The sequence below is a fragment of the Piliocolobus tephrosceles genome, chromosome 11, assembly GCF_002776525.5.
Source record: "Piliocolobus tephrosceles isolate RC106 chromosome 11, ASM277652v3, whole genome shotgun sequence".
In the NCBI taxonomy this organism is placed as follows: Eukaryota; Metazoa; Chordata; class Mammalia; order Primates; family Cercopithecidae; genus Piliocolobus; species Piliocolobus tephrosceles.
In genome coordinates this window covers 40,656,072-40,681,072 of record NC_045444.1, presented here as the reverse complement: position 1 = coordinate 40,681,072, position 25,001 = coordinate 40,656,072, and the positions used below count along the sequence as shown (strand labels likewise).

Genomic DNA, 25,001 nt, shown 5'->3' with positions numbered 1-25,001 from the left:
GGAATTTGATTCAGGAAGTTTGGGGAGTAGCCAGGAATGTTCATTTTGTTAGATTTCCCGAGTGATTCTGAGGTATGTAGCCTATAGATGAACCTTTGAGAAATATTTCCTTAGAGGAAGGACTGTGTGTGCATTTGGAAACAAAGGAAACAAATGTCTGAGCAAATCATGTTGACGTCAGTCATCAGAATCTGTCTTATTTTTATGAATTTGTTTATATTATCTGTATTTTATATAGCTCAACATGAATTAATATTATGTCAAAAAATTGAAACTAACCAGAGATGGAATTATTATGGATAGGTACATGTATTTTAAAGCACTGAGTTTAAAAAGGGCAAGTCTTTCTCAATTTCTAAAATTTCAATTTCATCATTTATAAAATGAAATATAATCGTTTGCTTCACTACAATGTCACATGATATGTTTTAAAGTGCTATAAATACTGTTATTAATTATTTAAACTTTATCTACCAAAAATACTTTAACTAGATGAATATCTGGTAAGATGCAGTATTTAGCATTCACTATAGCTTGAAAATGAAATACAGCATGAGTTCCGAAACTGACTTTTGCATTGTAAATTATTGAACATAGTTATTTATTAAAGAATGCAAAATAATGACTACATTGGCAAATATGTGGTATAAATATGATATGATATATGTGGCTGATTTTTAATAATAAAAGATCAGTACATATAATAGAAAAAAATTTAGTGCCTGTAAATAAAATCTACCAGTTTTTCTACTTTCCCTATTTTATCTATCATATCATAGAACACTAGAGAACACTAAAGTAAATGTACTACAAAATTCTTTCCCAAGAATTCATTTCAATAGAATTGAGTGACTATAATGTGTAACACATCTTACTAAGTACATTATTATGAGAAAGCAAAAACCATGGTGTATGCCTTGCACCATAAAGCCTGTCAAATACAAGGTCATGTATAGAATCAGTATACATTAAACAATTGTTGAATAAGTAATAAATAATAAATAAGCAAATGAGCAAATGCAAATGTAGCAAATGACTCTGTCAAAATTCAGAAGTAGACACATCCCCTAGCTACCTATGCACTCTTGTCAATGTATGTCAAATATTCCTTCTCAGGTGTCAATAGCCTCTCTCTGCATTGAGGAGGAAGAATTTTGATCACTACACATTGTGTACACAGATCAAAATGTCACATGTTCCCCATAAATATAAACAAATATTATATATGAATAAAGGAACAAAAAATAATAATTCTGAATACGAGGTTTAATATCATAGCTATAGCTACATGTAAATGTCATAGCACAAACTGAAGATTTTTGTAAATTCCCAAAGTAACTCCACTTGCTAACTAGGTGCGTAAGGCTAAGAAACTAGGAAAATGCCCTTAAAGTTTTTAGACCACAGTAGAAAAGAGCTGTGGACCACACAAAATGTAAAATGATGGAATTCAAGTCTTTTGACAGATAGTTTTTCACTAGATCAGAGGAGTGACAACACTCAGTGCTTAAATTCACAGATTAGCATTAATTAATAGATATGCCCAAACCATCAAAGTCTCAGTCCCATCTAGACATAAGGCTGATACATCAGGGAATAACAAATAGGAAAACTAAGCAAAGGGGAGAGTCCAGCATTTGTTAAGGGCTATCTATACGCTGGGCCCTTCTGTTTATCTTAATTAATTCTGACACCAACACTGACAGCTAGGCATTATTCTAATTTTGCACCAAAGAAAATTAAGTTCCTTTCCCCTCAGCTACCAAACAAAGCCATATGGTAAGTAAATGGTGGAGCCAAAATGTCAACTCTAAGTCTTCAATTTCCTGTGCTCTTTCTTCTCACCCTACTATCCTTCAAGGAAGAATATTGCTTCACAGCCATCTGAATAATTTCTGGGATGAGTGAACTGAGTTTTAACTTCCATCCTACCCATGTAGCCTATAGCCCTTCTAATGTTATATACCACACAGAAAGAAGAGACAATTATGAATATGAAAATGTCCTAATGTTCAATCCAAAGAAACTCTGAATTCCTAAGCAACATAGAAGGTGGCAGTAGAAGCAGGATGAGTGAAATCTATAAAGACTTTGACTTATACAGACATAGCTTAAAACAGTCTATCTGCAGAGCCACCTACCTACCATGAATCCCCATGCTGATCACGTTCATTTCACCACAACAAATTAAAGAAGTGAGAGGGATATAAATAATTAGCACTGTGGCCAATTCCAGTAGGGTTTTCTGTCTAGCTATATGTATGTTTTCATTTCACAGCAATTTTGAAGCTGAAAATAATCACAGAACTAAAGAGAACACTTATTTAAGTGCCTCTAAACCGTTCACATTCTGTGTTACTTTCGTGCAGTTACTCCTGATCTTTAGAGAAGGAACCACTTTACTAAAATGAAAGACAGCTTTGGAAAATTATATATGCATTTATGTTAGAGAGGGAGAGGGGCAACTGCTCTGAAAGGGCAACTTCTAAGTTAGTTCCGATTTGGGCAGGTGAGAAAAGGTACCAAACTGACAGTTGCTGACAGAATTCTGGGAATGCTGGGAAGTCACATCTTTGGGAAGTACAGGTAGACTTTGCTTCATTGAGCTTTGCTTTGTTGATTTTTGCTGATATGGTGTTTTCTACAGATTGAGATTTTGTGGCAGCCCTGCTTCAAACAAATCTATTGACACCATTTTTCCAATAGCACGTGCTCATTTTGTGTCTCTGTGTTACATTTTGGTAACTCTTACAATATTTCAAACTTTTTCATTATTATTATTAGTAGTAGTAGTATTAGTATTATTATTATTGAGACAGAGTCTCACTCCACCTCCCAGGCTGAAGTCCGTGCTATCTCGGTTCACTACTTCTCTTCCCGGGTTCAAGCAATTCTCCCACTTCAGCCTCCTGAGTAGCTGGGACTACAGGTGCATGCCACCACACCCGGATAATTTTTGTATTTTTAGTAGTGATGGGGTTTCACCATGTTGGCTAGGCTGGTCTTGAACTGTTACCTCAAGTGATCCATATGCCTTGACCTCCCAAAGTATTGGGATTACATATGTGAGCCAACGTGCCTGGACTTTTTTGCTATTATTGTACCTGTTATGGTCATCTATGATCAGTAATCTTTAATGTTACTGTAGTAATTGTTTTGGGGCACCAAGAACCCCACCCACATAAGACAACTAACTTGATTGATAAATGTTGTATGTGTTCTGATTGCTCCACCATCTGGCTATTCCCTCATCTCTCTCCCTATCCTCCAGCTTCCCCATTTTCTGAGACATAGTAACATTGAAATTAAGCCAATTAATGACCCTACAATGGCCTTCAACTGCTCAAATGAAAGGAAGAATATCTCTCCTCTCACTTTAAACCAAAAGATAGAAAAGATTAGGCTTAGTGATGAAGGCATGTCAAAAGCCAAGATAGGCTGAAAGCTAGGCCTATTGCAGTACACAGTTAGCCAAGTTGTGAATGCAAGGGAAAAGTTATTGAAGGAAATTAAAAGTGCTACTCCAGTGAACACAAAAAATTATTAAAAAATCAAAACAGGCTTGTGGTAGTGGTCTGGAGAGATCAAATCGGCCATAACATTCCTTTAAGTCAAAATCTATTTAAAACAAGGACCTAACTCTCTTCAATTCTGTGAAGGCCAAGAGGGGTGAGGAAGCTGCAGAAGAAAATACTGAAGCTAACAGAGGTTGGTTCATTAGTTTCATTAAGTTTAAGAAAAGAAGCTTTCACCATAACGTGAAAATTGAACGTGAAGCCACAAGTTGTATAGAAGATCAGGCTAAAATAATTGATGAAGTTTGCTACACTAAACAGCATATTTTCAATATAGGCAAAGCAATATTATATTGGAGAAAGATGCCATCTAGAACTTTCATAGCTAGAAAATAGAAATCTATGCCTGGCTTCGCAGCTTCAAAGGACACTGGCTTTTGTTAGGGGCTACTGGTGACTTTAATCTCATTTACCATTTGGATCTCATTCACCATTTGGACTTTAAGTTCACTTACCATTCTGAAAATCACAGGGTCCATAAGAATTATGCTAAATCTACTCTCCTTGTGATCTATAAATGGAATAACAAAGCATGGATCACAGCACATCTGTTTACAGCACAGTTTAACAAATATTTTAAGCCCAATATTAAGACCTACTGCTAAGGAAAAAAAATTCTTCTCAAAATATTACTGCTCATTGCCAATGCATCTGATCACTCAAGAGCTCTGATGGAGATGTACATAGAAATTAATGTTTATTTTATGCCTACAAACATAACCATTCTGCAGCCCATGGATCAATGAATAATTTCAACTTTTGAATATTATTATTTAAGAAATACATTTTAGCCAGGTGCAGTGACTCAGGCCTGTAATTCCAGTACCTTGGGAAGCTGAGGTTGGTGGATCACTTGAGACCAGGAGTTCGAGACCAGCCTGGCCAACATGGTGAAACCGTATCTCTACTAAAAATACAAAAACTAGCAGGATGTAGTGGCAGGCACCTGTAATCCCAGCTACTTGGGAGGCTGAGGTAGGAGAATCACTTGAATCCGGGAGGCAGAGGTCAGCCGAGACAGCATCGTTGCACTCCAGTCTGGGCAACAAGAACAAAACTCCATCTCAAAAAAAAAAAAAAAGGAAATAAATTCATTTTATAAGGCTATAGCTGCCATATATTGTGATTTCACTGATGGATCTGGGCAAATAAATTGAAAACCTCCTGGAAAATATTCACCATTCTAGATGTCATTACAAATGGAATTCATGGGAGGTCAAAATTATCAACATCAACAGGAGACTGGAAGAAGTTGATTCTAATACTCATGAATAACTTTGAGGGGTTTGAGACTTCAGTAGGCAAAGTAGCTGCAGATATGATAGAAACTGCAAGAGAAATAGAAGTGGAGCCTGAAGATGTGACTGAATTGCTGCAATCCCATAATAAAATTTGTACGGATGAGGAGTTGCTTCTTGTGGATGAACAAATAAGGTAGTTTCTTGAAAGTAGTCCTGGTGAAGATGCTGTGAACGTTGTTGAGACGACGAGAAAAGATTTAAAATATTACATAAACTTAGTTGATAAGGCAGCAGCAAGGTTTGAGAGGATTTAATCCACTCTCAAAAGGAATTTTAGTGTGGGTAAAATGCTATGAAACAGCATCACAGACTACAGAGAAATTTTTCATGAAAGGAAGAGTTCATCTATGCAGCAAGCTTCATTGTGGTCTTATTTTAAGAAATGTCCACAGCCACATTTCCACAGCCATCCCAACCTTCAGCAACCCCCACTCTTATTGGTCAAAAGCCATCAAAGGCAAGGCAAGGCTCCACAAGCAAAAAGATAAAAATGTGGCCGGGCGCGGTGGCTCAAGCCTGTAATCCCAGCACTTTGGGAGGCCGAGACGGGCGGATCACGAGGTCAGGAGATCAAGACCATCCTGGCTAACCCGGTGAAACCCCGTCTCTACTAAAAACACACAAAAAAACTAGCCGGGCGAGGTGGCGGGCACCTGTAGTCCCAGCTACTCCGGAGGCTGAGGCAGGAGAATGGCTGAACCCGGGAGGCGGAGCTTGCAGTGAGCTGAGATCCGGCCACTGCACTCCAGCCCGGGCGACAGAGCGAGACTCCGTCTCAAAAAAAAAAAAAAAAAAAAAAAAGATAAAAATGTGCTAAAGGCACAGATGATAACATTATTTTTAGCAGTAAAGTATTTTTAATGAAGGTATGGATGTTGTGTTTTTTAGACATAATGCTATTGCACAGTTAACTATGGTGTAGTATAAACATAACTTATATAAGTACTGGGAAACCAAAAAATATGTACAACTCACTTCATTGCAATATTTTCTTTATTGCAGTGATCTGCAACCAAACCTGCAATATCTCCAAGTTATGACTGTAGACTCCACAGTGTAGTGGAGATTGAATCTCCATGGAGATGTGCCTGAAAATCTCTTACTACATGATGAATGTAACTCTTTGGGAACTGACAGGACATACTATCTAGTGAAGGAAAGCCTAGTCTGACCATACCTCCCCTCTGTATAGTTGTTTGTCCCCATTCCCTTTTGCTGTGAAACATGCCATGTGAATCTCTGTTCTTGTGCTTGCCATAATTTAGAATAATTTATTTATGTGCTCATCTTCCTTTATTTTAGTGTGAACTCTGGAGAGCAAGAACTTTATTTATTTTTTACTTCTTTACTATGTATTCACTTGATCCTCAAAACCTGAAACAATGCCTTAGAAGGTTCAGAATATACTACTCTCAGCCACCAACTTTCCCCCTATACCCACGTAAACAGTCCCCACTAGCAATTATCCACTGTCTCCTGAGATGATTGGTTTAGGGTTCATGGTCTAGGCCCTCAACAGCTTACTTCATTTCACGTTGTACTTTCTTCATATCTCCACAGGAAAGTTGGTTCCTGTTCTATTGTCTCTTTTGTCTGTGGTGTTACATGCTCTTCTCTTACAAATGACACTTTACGCTGCTTTTACAACATCTTTCCATTATATTCCACTCAGGTTGGTACTTATTGTCGGAATCAAGTTTAGTTTTTCCACTCACGAGGGTTTTCCAACCTGACTTCTCAGAATCTATGTATGAGTTGGCTCATAGATTTGACATCAATGACAAAGCTTAACTTATCTGTGAAAGATAACCAGATTCAAAGTAGGCACTAAAAATATAATGCTAAGTAAATATCTAAAATCCAGGGGGCCTTGCAAGGATGAAGGATAATATTAAACAAGAAAATAAATGAAGAGTGACCCAATTCTGTGCATCTGACATCCATAAAGAAATAAAAAGCTTTACTTATAGTCTCAAAATAATAAAAAAGAATTGTGAAATATACTGGTCTTTCTACTAATTTCAGAGATAAGTTTTAAAAACACACACACAAGGCAAGAGAACAAAATCTATTTTTTTTTTAATTTTTGAAGATTCCTATGCTCAAACACAGAGAATTACGATATAAATTAAAATATAAAGTAGTTGTAATTTGCATGGGTTCACAAACCCTCATATGTAATCCCAGAGCTGTATACAACAGCATTCCCAATATGAGAGAATCAAGCTGACTTGGTTTCTAGGATGTCCCAGTGCTCGCTTTGGATTTGTTCACACACAGATTCAGATGCATTTTAATCTCCAGCTCAGCCCATATGGTCACCCCATGAGCATTCAGAATAATTCTCAGGTACATAGTCACTCAGCTCTAAAAGAAAAGCATGAGCATATCAGGCGTGTAACATTCATCATCTTCAACATAATAATTCATGAACCTTAAAGAAATGGTACAAACTCTACTGAAGCCTATTAATTTCCAATTCCATTTAATAGCAGGATCAAAAGCTGCCTCTTTTTCCAGTGTAAGGAACATGCACAGTAATAGAATAGATACTCAGAAATGCTTTCACCATCAAGCTGGGGTATGAAGGCTCCATCTGAGTAGGAGTTCAGGATCTGTTCTGTGATTTCTGTTGCTAGGCAACCACTTCCTTTGTCTGCTTTGTTCAGAACAGTTGCTTTATTTATACTTGGTTTTAATGATGCAGATCATAATGTGAAATTATAAAAGAAAATAGGAAAAAAATATCAAAAATTGTTCCAGGGAATTTGGAATACTGTATGAAAACTAATGAATGTTGATGCAAATAGAACTTCTGCAAAAAAAAAAAAAAAATGCAAACTCATAATCCAACAGGTCCCACCTACCTGAGACTTTTTGAGTGGGCTATATCACAGCGTAGACTTAACCTTGTATATTAACTATGTCTGTCCAAAATAAAACCTAGCACCTAGGCAATAATTTAAAAATACCAAAAACAACCTGAAGGCAATTTTCAGAAAACAAATAACATTTTTTAGTGTTAGATGTTGAGATAATTTTGAGATTAACATGTGTTAAAAATCAAAAAGTAAACTTAGAAATGAAGAGAAATACAGAAGGACAACGGATGCAGGAGATAAAAGGTATATTTATAAATTCTAAATTTTGAGAAACTTTGAAATATGTGATAAAGATTCCAGAAACTCTGATGTGCACATACCATAAAATTGAACTAAACTTCTTCGTTGACAAAAAACTCACTATTTTCTACCACAGGTAAATTTAGAACAAATTATCCTCAATCTATTATATTAAAGATGATTATTAATGGAAGAAAAACAATGGCTATGCTTTGATCATGTTGATTGTTACTTAAGTTTTGCCTAGGCTTTCCATGTCTATTATCTTTTTCATTAGCTATTCTTATTTGTTTCCTTGCCCATTAATAACAGTGAACCTCTTGGATGCCCACAAGGTCCAAATATATTAGTACTTCACAGATCTAAATTTGATCTTCAAATGACCCTAAAGAAGGCACTATTATTATTATCATCCCCATTGTATAGATGAGAAAAGTGAAGCACAGAGGTGTGAAATATGTTTCCTTGGGGCATCCAGCTAGTAGGTGGCAAAATCAGTATTAAAACCCACATACTCAGCAGAAACTGCTCACTTACTAATCTATGAATTGTTTTTTTATACCTCCCAACCCATTGCCTCAATACAATTTTGTTAATGACTGCTTTCACACTGAGTACCCTCCTTGATTTGAGTTTTCATAAAATAACCAGCTAACTCAATATTTTCTGTCTCCATCCATTTTTATTCTCAATCTTGAGCACTATGGGTAATAAAACGTTTGGACTACTGCATTCTGGTTATGATAAGCCCTAGGGGAAATGTGTTCTATTCATGTCGTTAATTTTCATGCCTCTCCCACTGTTGCCTATAGAGTTTTGAGATGCTAGAAGACCTGAGGTATACTTATATTGTTGCTGTAGACTGGCTTGCTCGCATACATATGAATGTCTTCAAGCTTTTAGTCCCTCTATTATATAGGAAGGTATTAGATAAATACCAAGAGTTAAGGAACAAACACACAGGAGACTCCATATGAAGTATGATTATCAGTATTTTTGCTTATGAAGTGTGGGCTTCCACTAATCTAAACCTAGGTCTCAGATGTTTTTATTTAATTTTAACAATTAAAATTCTTAATTTCTTTAGTCTTATTATCATTACATAAGAAAATTGTTTTGACTAATTTTTGAAGCAATAATAAGTCTAGGGTCATAGATATTTTGTGACATGTATGTCTACATTAACCTCAAATTTCAGAGAAGTAAAATTTGCATTTTACCCTATATAAAGGCATTGCAGAAACAGGCAACAAAAGTGGGAGAGGAGAGAGATTCTGATGCCACTGCAGTTTGTCATTCTTAGAACAAATAAGGCTGTGTTTCAAGTGAGGCCCAATTTGCCTTATTCCTTATGCCCTTGTCTTCTAATGAAATTCTCATCTCTAAGTCAATAGTTCTCCAACTTTGGGTCCCAGACCAATGGAGAACAGACCTCAAGAGTACATGTGGCCACTTGCTTCCTCATTAAACAGAGACAGAGAAGCAAGGCAAAGCATACTAAGAAATGCTGGCCACAAAGAGAGGGTATTAAACTTCTTTAAAGCTTGTAATTTTCATGTGATTATATGTAATGTCATTTTGAGCCAAACAAAGCTCATTTCAATCCATTTACTAAATTATAATTTTTAGAATACAGACCCTTTTCTTTTTTCTTTTTCTTTTCTTTTTTTTTTTTTTTTTTTGGGACGGAGTCTCGCTCTGCTGCCCAGGCTGGAGTGCAGTGGCTGGATCTCAGCTCACTGCAAGCTGCGCCTCCCGGGTTCATGCCATTCTCCTGCCTCAGCCTCCCGAGTAGCTGAGACTACAGGCGCCAGCCACGTCGCCTGGCTAGTTTTTTGTAATCTTTTTTTTGGTAGAGATGGGGTTTCACCGTGTTAGCCAGGATGGTCTCGATCTCCCGACCTCATGATCCGCCCGTCTCAGCCTCCCAAACATTTTCTTTATCGATAATATACCTATGATTAAATTATTTATTAAAATTATTTTGATGATTATTGCTAAAGTTGCAAGAAAATTTATTTATTTATTTTTACTTTTTTATTTCCATAGGTTTTTGGGGAACAGGTGGTATCTGGTCACATTAGTAAGTTCTTTATTCGTAATTGTGAAATTTTGGTGTACCCAATGTCCAAATAGTATACACTGAACCTAATTTGTATTATTTCATCCTCCACCCCACTCCCACCCTTTCCCGCTAGACCCCAAAGTTCATTGTATCATTCTTTTGCCTTTACATCCTAATAGCTTGGCTCCCACTTATGAGTGAGAACATATGATGTTTGCTTTGCCATTTCTGAGTTACTTCACTTAGAAGACTAGTTTCCAGTTCCAACCAGGTTGCTCCAAATGCCATTAATTTGTTCCTTTTTATATGGCTGAGTACTATTCCTTCAGATAGATAGATAGATAGATAGATAGATAGATAGATAGATACCACAATTTCTTTATGCACTCATTGATTGATGGGCATTTGGGCTGGTTCTATATTTTTGCAATTGCGAATTGTGCTCCTATCAACGTGTGTACAAGTATCTCTTTTGTATAATAGCTTCTTTTCCTCTGGGTACTCAGTAGTAGGACTGCTGCATCAAATGGCAGTTCTACTTTTAGTTCTTTAAGGGATTTCCACACTATTTTCCATAGCGGTTTTACTAGTTTACATTCCTACCAGCAGTGTAAAAGTGTGCATTTTTCACTGTATCCATGTCAGCATCTATTATTTTTTGATCTTTTGATTATAACTATCTTGCAGGAGTAAACTTTATGCCTGCGAGATAGCTATAATCAAAAGATCAAAAAATAATTGTTCTTTTAGACTTTCCTCTGGAATAATGTGTTTGGACAACCCTGAGTGTTTTATATAAGGTAATCTTCTTAATAGTTTTGATAGTCCCTCAAAAATAACAGAAATATTATTAATATTAATTCATATACAATGAAATATTTCTTGAAATAAATTGTTTATATTTAAATATAAAATAAAATACTTTTTAAATGTAAATTTTGTAAATAAAATAGATTATAGTAGATATACTATAATGTAGGATCTGTAATAGAAGGGACCTTGTGTGAGCTGAGTCTTGGACAGAAAAATGAGCTAATAATTCATTATTTCATGCATTTTTTAGGTTACTATGGTACAGAAAACACATAAGGCTCAATTAAAGAATAGAAAGATATAGTATAAAGTCTACTATCAGATATAATAAAGTGTCATTGTTTACTGACAAGGAGAAGCATAGGTAAATTAGATGGCATGCAGGAAAAGAAGAAAATGCTTTGAAACTTTCTATTTCTGTGAAGCATTTTGGTAGATGTTTTCTTCTAGCATCACATCATAAACCTAAACGAATACAAGGGCCACAGTGATGTCAAAAATATTTGAAACTGGCTAAGTATTAAATCATAGATGATGCTAATACTCTGAATAATGACTCCTCCCATTTGCTGTCTGCAGTTAGATTCATAGCCCACTAAGTATGAATTGGGAGTTCATCTTATATAGCAATATGAGAATATAGTTAATTTAAATAAAGAACAGCAAGAAGGATGTAAATACTAACACACTAAGCACTACTTTATAATATTTATATACATCAATTAATTTAATTATATAATAACTGCACATGGTAGATACTGTTCTATGCTCATTTTGTGGATCAATCCCACGGAACATAAATACTTGTTCCAAGATCACGTAACTATTGTGCGGTATAGCTAGAATTAGAATCCCTGCAGTTTAGTTTAAGGATCCCAGTGTTTACACTGACCTAGGCTTATTAATTCTTACTTTAAACACATTTTCCTTTAAATAATTAATGACGGTTGACTTTTGAAAATTGTTTAATTTAAACATAATTTTACCAATGTCAGAGACTTGTTGAATTTTTTTTGAGAGTGTCTCAGTAACAGAGCAAAATGTTATAGCTGAGACCCATGTTCCATAGTACAAATTGGTATCACAAATGAAATCCACTAGAATACGGATGGCTACCTCTGTTTACGAGATAGATCCATTTACAGTTAATAAAATATGTTTTTGTATTGTCATATATCTTCTTGTTAAATATCAAATTACCTTTAATTTTATAAAAGCAATTATAGGCAAATAATAGCTTAAGTTTAAATTACAATGTTAAGGAAAGTTTAAAAACCTCAAGATTGGCTGGGCGGGGTAGCTCACGCCTGTAATTCCAGCACTTTGGGAGGCCAAGGCGGGCGGATCATGAGGTCAGGAGATCTAGACCATCCTGGCTAACACAGTGAAACCCCGTCTCTACTAAAAACACACAAAAAATTAGCTGAACGTGGTGGCGAAACCCTGCAGTCCCAGCTACTCTGGAGGCTGAGGTAGGAAAATGGCCCGAACCCGGGAGGCGGAGCTTGCAGTGAGCCGAGATCCGGCCACGGCACTCCAGCCTGGGAGACACAGTGAGACTCCGTATTGGAAAAAAAAAAAAAAGCGCCCAAAATTATAGTAACAGATATTTCAGCAAGACAAGTTACTTAAATATTGTCTCTTCTACTTCTGAAATATGTGCCCCTTATGATGTGTATGCTTAGGTAATTTGAACAGTGAAAATTGGCTATGGAAATGTAGTACTTCCTCGTATATGTCAGAATATAATCGCTCATGATTTATAGCAAATTTCTGAGTTTATATCTTTATTTTATATTTAGTTATTTTTGTATTTTTTCTTAATTTGTCCATATTTGCTTCTGCAACCCCTTAAAACAGAGTTATAGTGAGAGCTCAGAGCACCTCAAGCAGCTGGTGGTAGAATAGCTCAAGCTGTTTTTTGTTCTCTGATTAGTATAAGATCCCAGGATGAGGAATTAAAATAAATTAGCGTTAGACTAAAAGAAATTCTATGTAAATAAAAGCATCTAGTATACCACAACATTGCAACCTGTCTCTGCCTCAGAAAACACAACATAAGAGCTAGAAACAATTCCAAAATGCCAATAAGTTGTGAACCTATGATTTGTTAGTTAAAATTACCAATTATATTTTGCACTTAAGAGCCTTACATGCTAAATAATTGTAAATATTGCGCCAAGTAAAGATGCTTTGCCTATGTAAATTTGTAGGCATCAAAGAGTACAGAATTACATGTCATTCATCATCATTTAAAACCTTTTTCAGTGTTAGATAATTAATGATATTTTCTCATATTGAAATGTAACATCTGTCTAATTCTAGATAGGGCATTAAAATACACGATATGTGTTTAAACTCCATAGTGTTAATTGATCCATAATTAGACTGTGCAAATAGGAAACATGTCACTTGAGATGGATAATAAATTCATATTACTTGAAATATATGGAAAAAATCCTGTGCTGGTATGAATGATAAAATTTGAATTGTTAACGTAAGTTTGAACTGTACACCCTCTATCCGCTTTGGTCAAATCACATTATTCCTAGTTATGACTTTTCCCCTAACTGGGAAAATTAGTTTCTACTGGTTTGTTTTAATTTCTCAGTTTGATAACAGGCGAAATTTGAGAAATTCATGCTAACTTAAATACATAACATAAATGTTTATAAAAACAAAACAAAACACTCAATTCAGAAAAAAAAAAAAAATCTGTTTAAAAATACTCTGATAGAAACAAGGATTCTTTTCACAAGCTGACCAATTACACGTAATTCTATGGAGATCTGACAGATAAATGGATTCCCAACTGGAACACTTTTATTCTTATGCTGTTTTCCTTAGTTGTTAAAATCTGTGTCTCCAGGATTTAAAAAGCTCAATATTGTAATGATTGTGGATTAAAACTACAGCCATTTGGCATACAAAGAAGTTGTAATGCATTGCAGGAGGTGCCATCAGCAAGATCAGCAGGGTGAACTTTATTAACGTGTTTTTGCCACCCCTTGCCTATAAAATTCAAGCTGTTCTTAAACATTAGTCCTTATGTAGGTTGCCCTCTGGAAGTAGAAATTTTTGCAAAATCTCACAATGCAAGTTTGTTGCTTGGGGCTTGTCAATGGGTTAAAAAAACAAATAAAACCTTTTATTGGGCTTTAAGCATTGTCATATTCTTTCTGTCTACCTTTTCCCATTTTTTTCATAACCATGCTGCTACACTTAAATGAAAACAATTAAATTATAATTTTTAAGAAATGTGTTATTACATTATGTGCTTTTCTCCTGTAGTATGTTTTATATTCAACATTTTTTTTTTAATTTTAACTTATATCTGCTACCTTACATTAGATAACCCTGCTCTGACATAAAGTCTGCTTTTAGGAGATGCTAAAAAAGTTGGATTATAGCACCAGATAATATATCTTGCAAATTCATGGCTTGGACCAAGTGATTCTCTATTAACTTTTAGATTGATCTGGTTCTTGAAGACTGTTTGGTTGACTCATGTGTTCATCAGACTGAAGTTTATCACAGATTTCTGGCTTTAGCTTTTTAGATCTTGTCGATTCTCACAGCATTAAGCAAGCAAGCTGTTCTTTAGTGTTGTAAATTTACTGGTGATGCTTTTGGATATTGCTTAATGTGGCATGTGGGTAAAAAAAAAATAAGAAAATAGACAACCAGAGACAGAGGAGTGTTTGTGGCAAAATCATATTTTGTTCAGTGTCCAGGGAGCATGAGAACAGAGGATCTGATTTGATCTGCATTATCCTACTGAAAAGCATGTCACGGTCAATGATAGATTTTTGAATGGTAATAGTTAATTTAAAAGGAAAAAATGGAATAAAATAATAGCATGAGGCATTTTGATAAAATAAAAAGAAGAATTTTATCATCACATTTAAATTTCAAGACTTTATAACAGCTGCAAAGCAAATTACAGATCTACATCTCTCCTAGCCTCACCCCATAAACAGAAAGAAGACGAGACTGCAGGATATTAGGAAATACATTGCCATGAACAAGCAGGATTTGAAAGCAGTCTGCTGTCTTATGCACTGAAACTGAGGACCCACACTTTAACAAAATCTAGATGCCCGAAGAAACACTGACTTAGATTACTACATTTTTTTCAATTTCTCAACTTTCATGGTTCAAATATCTTAACCTGTATGCTGGTCAAAGAGCAAGAGCTCTTCCACATTTATTTTCCTATAGTAATTAAACTTATGTATTAGTGCTAGACCATTTTTTGATTTTCTAAGTCTTTATTAAGACACCCCCATAATCAAGGAATACTAGAATTTGGTTCAAAGTAATGCTCCCCAGATACCGACACAGGATCTTTTCCCCCTTTGCCCAGCCCAGAATTCTCACCTTTCAAAGAGGATCCTTGAAATTCCTGAAGGTGACCTGCTTAGAATTTTGTTTTGTTTTATTTTTAGTTTCCTTTTCCTTTTAGGACTTTCCAAAACAAAAGAGTTTACCTGTCCTGCTCTGGTGTTTCTACTCTTCCTTTTGCCTCCTTTCCCCCAAGCCACCACTATCCCATGGAGTCCAGTTCTCTATGGGTGAAACCATGCCTGCCTATGGGAGAAGCAGCAATCATGGATATGAAATAGGATTTTTCTCCTGGGAACTTAGTAAATGATCTCATTTTATTTCTTTTTATCAATAAAAATGTAATAATTAAGATTCTTTATGGGTCTGTTATGCCTGAATATAAAAATAGCATGATTTTTTTAATCTTAGTCTCCCTAAACTAGTTAAGTATTATGCTGACTAACCATAATAGGAAACCCCACAGTGTTTACACTATTCTTAGGTGTGAAGATTATACTGAGAATTAATCCCTTACTTTGGGATAAATGCACCAGTGGTAAGCAGGTAAAAAGTAGTAAGTGGAAGGATTATTAATTCACCATCACAGGGAACCTTACCTGTTTCCATGATTCTTTGAGGCCTGATCTCATTGACCTTTCCTGGAAGAGTGGCCTTGGAAAAGATCCTGTGTCAAGTAGACATGGTTGAAAAAGTGTTGAGATGTCAAATCCATCACTGCCATAATGATTTAGAGAGAAGCAGCCTGAACCATGGAGACAGCTAAGCAGTTACCAATTTTCATGAATTCCACTTGAAGATGACAGCCTGTGCAAATATATTGCCTTCATTTGGCTCAAAAACACTCCTGAAATGAAAGTAAAGTTACACAAAAGGAATAAAACTGTAAAGGAAAGAAAATTGAAGGGAGTGGTTATTAAAGGACAAGATTTTTTAACTTCTAGAAGTCATACACAGGAGGCTGCTGCATGGATACTAAAGAACTAAGAGAGTGTAACTGTTTATGAGACCTCAGGACATAATCTAGATTGTAATCATCAGGTGTATGGAGTTTGAAATGAGGGATGAGGGATAGAGTAAATTGAACTGTGTCTACTGAGGGACAGTGACATTAGACAGAACGAAATTGAACCCTAGCATGCCAGTGATAAACAATGTTTAACAAAATGATAATAAAACTCTTCTAAAATTTCAAGAGTCAAGGTACAAAGTAAGAAAGACTTAGCTATGATTGAGGATGTAATATAATATTAATTATCTTGACAATGTAAAATTAAAATGAATAGAAATAGCATCTGGAAAGGAGGAAGAAAAGAGAAATAATTTTAGAGGCACTATTATTCTTATATTTACAAACAAAGAGTCAACAAAATTTTTTAAAGTGGCTGAAACAATAAAAACTTGGATTATAATATTTAAAGTTACTTAAGAATCAATATCAATAAAACCATAATTTAATAATCAAACATTGACAAAATTAGTGGACAAGAAGGTAGGAGATAAAATGAGCTAAACTTTTAGTTTTTTAAGATACAGCCAGTAAGCACTGCCTGAAGTTGATAAATAAAGAAAATGTGGTAAAATAATATTTATAATTATGGAGAAAATCACTAGGAAAAATGGAAACAGAAAGACTGTTAAAATGTTCCTTCAGGATAGAAATATTAGAGTTGGAAAGGGTGGTAAAGGCAAAATTTTAACCACAAAATCTTCTATACTATTTGGCTGATATTTATTATGTTTTATGACAGGCTAATAAAAGAAAATTCATTTAAATTCTAAATGTTAATGTGGTTCTAACAGTTGTTCTTTCTTTATTTGAACACAGTTTTCTCAGGTTGAAATGAGATAGGACCATGCCTGTTACACAATAAGTACTTGATGAAATAAATCATGATTATTGTTGTTCTGCTTATTAACATCACTTTCCTTGGGTGGCAGGGTAGTTGGTAGAGAAGGAAAGTCAATATTCAATTATAAAGCATGTGATTATATATCCACATTTTCTTGACTACTAAACTGGAACTCATCACTAGACAGTAAATCCAACAAACAAGAAATCCAAGATCTGGAAAGTCATATTCCCATTGTCTTGTGTAAAACTTTGAAATCATCTAAGCAGCCTGTTTTGGGATTTCTATCCCTAACATTAACTTCATCATGGAATTTTGGGTTTCTCTAGACAAAAATTTGAGCTGAAAGTCAACATCAACACAGAGGTTACAGAGTTATCGCACCCTCATTAATGTCTCCTGTTTAGCATTATGAGGATTCAAGCCATTCTGATTCATTTATTTTTTTTTTTTATTTTTATACAATCCACTAACAGGAAAGGATGTTCTGCATGCTGCTTCAAATTTTAACTTGAAGTAGTTTTCATTTATTAAAAAAACTCGTGGTTTTTAATACATTGTTCTATTTAAGTGTAGGAGGTTTTCATTGGAGATGACATTAATTATAAGTAAAGTTAATTTAACAGATGGGTGATAATGAGATACTTGAATCATCAACTGAGAGAAAAATACAAACTTAGAAGAGAATGACAATCACTATTCACTGGTCATTTGTAGGCTATGTATCCAATATTTTAAATGATCATATTTAGAATTATATTACCTATTATATTGGGTAGAACATATGCATCATAAATATGAGTTATGCTTAAACTAAAATACATAATTTCGGTGATGCCAAAATAATATACCTATAAAAGAACATCGCTAATAAACTGACTAAAAGTAGAGGCTATAATTCTATTTTTAAAGCATGTTGCATTAAATTCTGTATTTACATTTAAATTCAGCACCATAAAATCATGCTTCTGTAAAATCTGAAGTGGTTGCATGCATTTCTTTAAATGTTGTATAAATATGAAGCATATCAAATAATAAATTATATGCCTAAAATACATAATTGTTGTAAATTCTGATGCAATAATGTTTAATAGGTTTTAAAGGAAATTAAAGACGTTATGAGGAGAAAGATAAAGAGTGATTTAGTAGGAATATGTGAATCTATTGATAAATTAATATATATTGATATTTTGTATATATTGATAAATTAATACTTTTAAATATGTTAAGCCACCATTACTGTTTCCTAGCATGTTTGAAAGGTAAGGGACACGTTGATGGCACAGCTTTCATGCTCTAAACACAGAAGAGTCTCCTCTGGAAGGGACCATAGTGAGTACATTCAAAACCTTTCATTAAATAGACTCCATCAGTGTTCAGGTATGTCAACATATTTTGCTGTAAGGAATTCCTTTACTTACCATTTGTCAACTGGAATAAGATATTTAAACATGAATGACATGAATGAGCATATGCTTAAGGGTTTTCAATTCTTCATGAATATATTTAATGTTGTCTCAATATTTTGATAATGACTTAGACACACACCTTAATCATGCATTCTGGACTATATGTCTTGATAATAACATCCTAGCCAGCCATTACCAATTTTAACGCTAGTGTTTCAGTTTAGGATTGATTTAAAATCAGATGACACAGTTTATTTTGCCTGGACTGTCTAGAAAATAATTCAGAGAGACTTAACTCCTAAGTTTTACATTTATGCCAAGTGAAATTCAAATGTTTTCTACAATGCTGCATAAGAACATATGTATGTGAGGCATGCAGGGCCGGAAACTGGAGCAGCTCAAAGGTAGTGAATAGCTCTTCAAGCCTGCAATAAAAAATGACCTCCAATAAAACTACATTGCAAAAAATTAGAAAGTAGCAGAATGGGAAGAGTAAAAAAGTCAAAGACGCAGAGACTGAAGAATGTGTGGTGGAAATAGCAAATGGGAAGCTGGAGTATTTCCAGAAGTGGAAGGGATTTACAAATGCTGACAGTACTTGGGAACCAGAAGACTATTTAGATTGTCTAGAGTTAATTGAAACATTTCTTAATTCTCAAAAAGCTGGCAAAGAAAAAGATGATACAAAAAGGAAATGTTTATCTGACAGTGAATCTGATGATAGCAAATCAAAGGAAAGAGATGCTGCTGACAAACCAAGAGGATTCGCCAGAGGTCACGATCCAGAAAGAAAAAATGCTACAGAGGGAAGTGGGGAATGGATGTTTCTCTGGGAATGGGAGATTTGTGTATGTATATACAATGAGGCAGACTTGCGGCAGGCAAAAGAGGCAAACATGATGAGTCATCAAATTGTAATTGCTTCTTATGAAGAGCGATTGCCTTGACATTCTTGTCTAGAAGATGAAGCTAAACAATTGTTGGCATTGCTTTTTACATAGGTATGATACATATATATATAAAATCTGGATCTTGGTTTTTGATTTACTAATGTGAAGAAATCTCTACATTATAATGAAAATCAAGTTTGATATGTTTGTTTTCAAAGTAGTATTGGGAGATTTGTCAGGGGATTTTTATTTTTATTTTTTTGCATCAATCACATTGGTTACTTTCAACAAATAAATGAAACTCTCTGTAGTTGCTTTCTTTATCAGAAAAGAACATTTGATACCATGGCACATTTTGTCCTCTGCACTATGGAACAGCTTTTTAATGTTGAGGGAAACTTCCTTAGTCATTATACAATCAGTACTTGTGTTTAACTCACATGCCGAAGAACGATTCTGAGTTTTTGTTTTGTGTGTTTATGCTTAAAATACAAACGTACATGGTTTTCTTTTTTGGTTTATTTTTAAACTTTCACCAAAACAAAAACCATGGGTAGGCCCATGGTCCTGGGATGCCATAATTCTGTGCAACCTAAGAAATAAATCACTTCAAGTTAAATTGAAATTTTTCCTGAAGTCGTAATATTTCAAATTACATAGATGATTCTATAATTAATTGGACAATTTAAAATCATTCACATCAAAACACACATTTATACCTATATTCATATAAATATGATTGTTTGTTTTCAAAATTTATAAAAGGAAGATTTTTATTACTACCAACAACCTCGTCACTCAGATGAGGAAACTAGACAAAACTTGCTGTTTTAATTGGCTAAGCAAGTGTTAGTCAAATAGACATATTTAAAGATTCCTCTAATGAGCCTTTCCTTTAGAAAAAGCTGTAATCCTTGTGCTATATTGACTAAAACATCATGCTTTGTAGAACGTCTCAGCCTTGGCTCATGGAAACCTAATCAGATAAGTTTAGAAAAGGCAGTTTAGGACCTGCTGCCATAAATGGGTGAAGAGACTTGTATAATGGAAACAATTGACCTGCGTGTGATTTCCTTTACCCAACCCATTCCTTACATGTAGGCTCATTTTTTTCAGCATTTGGGTTACTGGTTTAGCAGAAGCCAAGAAAGTCAAGGAAAACAATAGCTTTGTGATAATCGGAATGTTATCCAGCTGTATATTCTTTATTTTAAATAATGGTGTACAGCAGTCAATAAATAGCTTCACATTCCTATATATATATATATATATATAATATGTATATATATTATTTATATAATTTTTATAGTATATATTTATATTTAACAAATATATAATTTTGAATTGAACTGAATATACATATGCAAATTTCAGTTTTCATATGAATATGAGTACATAAATTCAGTTCAATTAAAATTGATTAAAATTTCTTGGATATGACACTAAAATCATATGTAAAAAATGTTAAAATTGAAGAAATTAGACCATTAAAAGCTAACTCGTCAAAATTTAAAACTTCTGTGCATTAGCTCATAAGCAACAGAGTAAAAAGGCAACCCACACAGTATAATAAAATATTTGTAAATCATATATGTGATAAGAGATTACTATCCAGAATATATTTTAAAACTCTTACAACTCAGTAGCAACAAAAACAAAACTGATTTAAAACTGGCCTAAAGGATGAATAGACATTTCTCCAAAGAAGATATACAAATGAGTAACCAGTACAAAATAATGTGCTTAATAACATCAGTAGGGATTTGCATTAGGGCTATGCACATCAAAACCACAATGAGATATCACTTCATGTCCATGAAAATGGCTAAGATATATTTTAAAAAACACACACATACACACAAAAACAAGAAAAAATAACAAGTGTTGGCAAAGATGTAAGTAAGTTGGAACCCTTGTGCATTGCTGGTGGCAATCTAAAATGGTGCAGCCACTGTGGAAAATTGAATGGCTGTTCATCAAAAAATTAAACATAACATTACTATGTGATCTAGCAATACCATATCTGAACATAGACCCAACAGAATTGAAAGCAGGGGTGGGCCAGAGATTTGTATACCAATGATCATAGATGCATTATTCACAATAACCAAAAGGGAGAAGCAATCCTAGAGTCCATCAGTGAATGAATAAATAAATGAAATGTGGTATGTACACACAGTGAAATATTATTCGGCCTGAAAAAGGAAGAAAATTCTAACACATGCCTCAACATGGATGACGTTTGAAGATATCACATGAAGTAAAATAAACCAGCAACAAAGGAAAAAAGTGTTGCAGGATTTCATTTATTTGAGCTGCCTAGAATAGACAGATTCATGAAGACATAAAGTAGAATGGTGATGGCCAGAAGCTGGGGGAAGCTGACTTGGCAGATTATTGTTTAATGTATATGAAATTTAGTTTGGGAAGATAAAAAGTTCCAGAGATGGATAGTGGTGATGGTTGCACTACAGTGTGAATTTACTTAATGTCACTAAAACTGACACTTACAATTTGTTAAAATGTTAAATTTTACGTTATATATGTTTTACTAACATTTTAAAAGTTAAAAAGAAAATCTGTTTAGAGCAGTGTCTACAGAGTGTAAGCATCAAATCAAAGGAAATCTTCTGAAAGAGTTAATTCATAAAATATAACATGGTAATTAGTGGGGCAAAATTTGTATTGACCATGAAACCCATGAATATTATAGTTAGAACAAAATGTAAAACATTTTTCAGAACACATATGAAGAGTTGAAATTCACCCTCTCAGAGGCTATTCTTATCTTAAAATGCTATGCATTTCTTGCCATAAAAGCCACTACAACTGAGCAAAAGCTATTCTAAGTGCACCATTCAAAAGACAAATTTTAGACAGAAAGGTATAGGAAATGCATAATCTAGTACAGGTATTTGTTTCTCTCAGAACTCCAAATTTTCAGAATGATTTTCTTGTGTCTTTTCTCTCTCCTGGGACTCAGCAGAGAGATAAGACAAAGAGCATAGTAATCAGCTACCTTTCTTCTCTAATATATTCTTAGAAACCTCCTGAAACAAATGACTGAACTTGACATTGCTCATCTAAACAATGGAGAACTGTATTTTTTGAAACAAACTTTATTGAAATACAAGATGCATTTTATAAATTAAACCCATTTTTGTGTACAGTTCAATAATTTTGTCAAATGCACACATAATTTAATCTCTAACATAATCAAAATAGAGAAGATTTCAATCATCTCATAATGTTCTCTTATATCCCTGTTCAATCAATCTTAATACCCACCTGTGGCCCAGGCAACTCCCCATCTGCTTTCTATAACTATGCATTTTATTTTTCTAATGTTTTATGCAGATAAAATTGTACAACATGTGGTCTTTTTCTTCTGAGCCCCTAAAAGTGAAAACCTTTCCAGAAGAAGAAGAAATGTGGCAGAAGAAGAAGTCAGAGAGATTTGAGCACCAGAAGGACTTGACGTGCTATTGCTGGTTTGAAGACGAAGAGGGCAATATAACAGCAATGCAGCTCTAACATTAAGTGCTGAGAGAGGCTCCCTGCTGACAGACAGCAAGGAAATAAAGCCCTCAGTCCCACAGCCACAAGAAACTGAGTCCTGCAAACAACATGAAACAGCTTAGATGAAAATTTCTCCCCAGATAATAACCCAGGTGAGCCAATATCTTAATTTTGGCCTTGTAAGACTTACAGAAGAGGAATCAGTCAAACTTACTCTGATTTCTGTCCTACAGAATTTAATGTTAATGAAAATGGATTGAAGCTACTACATTTATAGTTACAGCAGTGATAGAAAACTAGTGTAACATACAAACACAAAAAAGGGAAATAATGATATCAGTATAAATAATTAAAATATCAAAATTGGCCAAGATGGCCAACTAGACACAGCCAGGAAGAGCATCTCCTGCTAAGGGAAAAGACCCTCAATAAACTGGCACACTCGGTCCAGATCTTTGGAAGGAAGGCATTGGGAGCAGACAGAGGGAGGATACAGACCCTAGGCTGAAGGGGGAGAAAAGCTGGGAACCCTGCATAGGGTTGACAAGCACCAGGACTCATTCCTGGGCCCCAGTGGCTCCTAGGGAAGGGTTGAGTTAAATAGTCAAGGAATGACCCACTGTTACCACAGAGCTCCAGAATTCTAGCTGCAAGAGACCCCTCAACCCTCATGGACATTTGAGCTGGCAGGGTGAGATGCTTAGAGAGGTAGCAGAGACAGAACTCAGCCTATGTGAATTTGGACAGAGCAGAGCTCTCTTGCCTGTGCAATTGTGACAGTCTGTTCTGAGTGACCCCAGTCTGTAGGCCTCTCCCTAGTTCCTAGCTGGGTGTGCTCTTTTGCAGCTCAGCCTCAGATGCTTAGTTAAGGTGCTTTCCAGCAGCTACTACCATAGCTCATTCACTGACTGACGCCACCTAACTGTTGGAAAGGTTCTGTAGATGGGCCCCCACTGGCATGAACTTGACCCAAGACACATAGTCATCAGATTCTCCAAGGTCAACACAAAAGAAAACCTATAAAAGGATGCTAGAGAGAAGGAGCGGGTTATCTACAAACCTTATCAGGCTAACAGAACACCTTTCAGCATAAACCATGAAAGTCAGAAGAGACTGAGGGTCTACCTTCTGTATTTTTAAAGAAAATAAATTCCAACTATGAATTTCATATCCAGCCAAGCTAAGCTTCAGAAGCAAAATATAAATAAAATTCTTTTCACTGCAGGAAATGCTAAGGGAATTTGTTACCAATAGACCTACCTTGCAAAAGGTGATTTAAGAAGTGCTAAACATGGAAATGAAAGACCATTATCAGCCACCATAAAACACACTTAAGTACATAGACCATTGATACTACAAAGCAACCACACAATCAGGTCTACATAATACTCAGCTAACAACACAATGACAGGAGCAAATTTCACATACCAATATTAACCTTGAATGTAAAGGTGCTAACTGCCCCTAATTAAAAGGCGTAAGGTAGCAAGCTGGATAAAGAAGCAAATTCAATCCTGTGCTGTCTTCAAGAGACCTATTTCACATGCAATGATGCCCATAGGCTCAAAGTAAAGGGATGAACAAAAATCTACCAAGTACACAGAAAACAAAAACAAACAAAAAAAGAAGGGGATGCCATTGTTATTAAAGACAAAACAGACTTTAAACCACCAATAATCCAAAAATACAAAAAAGAACATTATATAATGATAAAGGTTAAATTCAACAAGACTTAACTATCCTAAATATATACACAGTCAACACTGCAGCATCAAGAATCATTAAAAACATTTAAGAGACTTAAGAAGAAGCTTAGATAATTACACAATAATAGTTGAACACTTCAACACCCCACTGACAGTATTGGATGAATCAAAAAGAAAGAATAATAACAAAGACATTCAGGATGTAAAGTTAGCAGTTGACCAAATGGACCTAACAGACAGCTACAGCTACAGAACCTAACAGACAGCTACAAGAAAAATAGAATATACATTCTTCTGACCTGCAGATGGCAAATATTATAAATCAAACACACCCTCAGTCATAGAGCAATTGTTAACAAAATTAAAAAAGAAAAAACAGAAATCATACCAAAAACATGCCTGGA

At 34.8% G+C, this 25,001-nt stretch overlaps 1 pseudogene; it reads left to right on the top strand.

The window, feature by feature from the left end:
* Positions 1-18,919: 18,919 nt before the first annotated feature.
* On the top strand, positions 18,920-19,483 carry LOC111546164 (annotated as a pseudogene).
* The last annotated feature ends 5,518 nt before the right edge of the window (positions 19,484-25,001 follow it).